The sequence below is a fragment of the Hyalella azteca genome, unplaced genomic scaffold (assembly GCF_000764305.2).
Source record: "Hyalella azteca isolate HAZT.00-mixed unplaced genomic scaffold, Hazt_2.0.2 contig3273, whole genome shotgun sequence".
Classification (NCBI taxonomy): Eukaryota; Metazoa; Arthropoda; class Malacostraca; order Amphipoda; family Hyalellidae; genus Hyalella; species Hyalella azteca.
In genome coordinates, this window is record NW_025933525.1 from 50,775 (window position 1) to 54,108 (window position 3,334).

Below are 3,334 nucleotides of genomic sequence, written 5' to 3' on the forward strand. Positions count from 1 at the left end.
GTCTGGTGACAGGGAACATGTCTGGTGACAGGGAACATGTCTGGTGACAGGGAACATGTCTGGTGACAGGGAACATGTCTGGTGACAGGGAACATGTCTGGTCACAGGGAACATGTCTGGTGACAGGGAACATGTCTGGTGATAGGGAACATGTCTGGTGACAGGGAACATGTCAACTAGAAGTCAAGACCAGTCAGCGTTCTGTCATATTTTTTTCTCTGAAGAGTGAACAAAAAATGCCTACATAAAGTCAGGTTCCATACTTTCAAAACTAGCTAAGTTAACGTAAGTACTTACGCTCTATTTTCTTGTCTATGATTGGTGGGTTTTGCTTGAAAGGCCGTCAATGATTGGCAAAAAAAAAAAATCCAGCAACTCAAAGAAGATTTTTTAATATCGCACATTACAATGTGAACATTAGGCATGAACTTGACAACAAATTACATTTAGGGCCAAATCTTGACCGAAATAACAATCATTTGATCACAAGAGTAAAGAAAGTGCAGAAACATCTCACGTCACAAATTAATCTTTATCTTAACATATTTTAAGAAAGCCTGAAAAGTTTCAACGTTAAAAAAAAATATTTCTGTAAATCAAGTCATACTTTGGAATTCACCTTTCGACGAACTGGTTATAGTCTACGGTTCCTTGAATTGGTATCCTAAATGTCATAAAATTACATGCTCAGAATTTGAACATGAATTGTAGTTCAGGCACAAAAACTGACGAAACTGACCTCCACAAGTTACGTCAATACATGGATGATAAAACATAACACAATAGTAATATCGTTCTTCCTGACAAATACTTGCATATACTATATATTAAACAACATAGACTTTGTGCCAATGTCTATGGGGAGAGTGAGAGGTTCATAATGAGGCAGCGCTATACTCACAATGTCTTCGGCAATCTCCTTGATGGCTGACACGACGAGTATGCAGATCAGAGGAACCAGGGTCGTATAGCGGCCAGTCGGCGACACACCCGGTATTTGCTGAAAAAAAAATAATATAACTCAGTACTCACTGCCGTGAGTGACAGANAGCACGTGCAGCACGTGGAACTGTTCCTTCTTGCCGAGCGCGTCGAGTATCACGTAGTCGGGGGTGCGCGTGGTGAACACGAAGCCCAGGTCCTTGGCACCTTTCACGAGCGCTCGCTCATCTGTATAAAATATTTATACAACCTCGAAATATATACAAAAATCTGGAATGAAATACGTCGATGACACTTACAACCTCGAAATATACACAAAAATCCAGAATGAAATACGTCGATGACACTTATAACCTTGAAATATATACAGAAATCTAGAATGAAATACGTCGATGACACTTTAATGAAAGCAAGATTCATTTAAAATTGAACACGTGTAGGGACTTAATACAAGTTTGGTTTCTTACATAAAATTTAAAGCGATGGTAAAATTTAAGAAAGATTGACTTGGAAATTAGACGGAAATATCCATGGTTTCAGTGACGCCATATTTGATAATGACTGGACCATGTTTTATGATGAATGATACATACCGGGAGAGGCGGCATGGTAGATGATGCCTCCGCTGGCCTCGTCATGGTCCGGGATGACGGTATGGCAGATGGCCATCATGGTCAGGTACTGGCGGACAGTAGCGGACTGTGCGCTGCTGCCATCAGACAGCGCTGTAAGCTCCATGATACTGCACAACAGAACGAAGCAATTAACACGTTGACTCCGAAGTGGTACATATGCGTACCACGAAATGTATTTCTCCAGGACGTAGTGGTACATAATTCAGGTAGCCTAAAATCGGCCAAATCTGAGAACAAAAAAGCCAAAAAAGGCCGATAATTTAATTAGGAAGTACCCCTATCATAAATTTCAGCCAGCCAACGCAATTGAGAAAAATTAAATCACGGAATTTGTCCGGAAAAAATGACCGTCTGGCAACCCTGTTTAAAAAGAGTACAAGATTAAGCAATCGTAGTCACCGTGTTAAATAGTATTTACACAACCCTGCAATCCTGTAGGGTTGCAGGGTTGTTATTATTTACACAGGGTTGTTATTATTATTTATTATTTGCAGGGTTGTTATTATTTACACAACCTCCTGCAGCAATTAAACAGTATTTAATTCAACATACTGCACAACCTCACGTGAGTTGCAGGATAATTTTGAACTTGGAACATACGACCAGTGCAGCATATAGCAGCAAAACGACATGGAAATGTTATTATAAGTAGGGGTGATATTTTAAAGTTTCCTAATTTTAAGCAAGATTCAAGGAGATCAATTACTGATATTTTGAAAAACTATCAATAGCCTCCTCAAACACATGTTTAAACACAATAACTAATGCATTGTAAGGCTAATGAAGAAAAACAGGTTCGCGTACTACCGTAACAAAATTGAAGGATATGAGGAAGAAGCAATACATCAATAAAATCTGAGACAATGCCGGCAATGGTGCGGTGTTGGAATCCGGAAAGAAAACTTGGGAATCTCCGACTGGGGAGAAAACAAGGAGCTACCACAGATCTTCTGAAATATGGGGCGACATTGCAGAGACAAATAGCCGATATTGTTTACTTTGGACAAAGCATATTTTTCAGCACATTGGGTTCCCGCCTAACGACCAAAACACTAGGAACAGAGAATTCGCTCTGTTCTTAGTGTTAGAACAAAGTGAGAGTTAGTTGACGTTAAGACGTTACACGCTCTCCAGATATCGAAACGTTCTCCAATGTCCTCCTGTGCGCGCGGGCAACCGTTGGTGGGCTTTTTAGCGCATTTTCTTCATTTATGGAAACAATGCACTATTGTGCTCGCCATGTCCGTCTGTCTGTCCGTGACTTCAGGTTTTCGTCGACGAGAAAATGCGCTCTCTGTCACTCACTACAGTGAGTACTGAGTTATATTTTTTTCAATTATGGAGTATCCACCGTATTATTATGAATATAAATATGAATTCTTATTTAGAAACAGAGGTCAAGACAGTGCCTGCGGACCTGCCATCGTCGACAGCGTAGACATTGCCAGCTACAGAGCAGCTCTTGAACTCCATGATGTTGCAGGTAAGCGTGCCCGTCTTGTCACTCAGCACATACTTGACCATGCCTAGCTCCTCGTTGAGGTTACTTGTACGCGCCATCGCCCACACGTCGTTCTCTTCGTCGTACATGTCGATGTCGTTGTTGATGAACCCAGCCTGTGTGCAAAATCAGACCGTCACAACGAGGAATGTAATAAGATACAAATCACTTTAAAATGATATAATATTATATAATATAAAATAATATAATATAATGTAATATAATATAATATATTATAATATAATATAATATAATA

The 3,334-nt window shown here is 39.9% G+C and overlaps 1 protein-coding gene across 1 annotated transcript in view; it reads right to left on the reverse strand.

Annotated features, from left to right (window-relative positions):
* Positions 1 to 3,334, reverse strand: part of LOC108678313 (phospholipid-transporting ATPase IB) — a 42,041-nt gene that overhangs the window by 16,672 nt on the left and 22,035 nt on the right. The window lies entirely within an intron of this gene.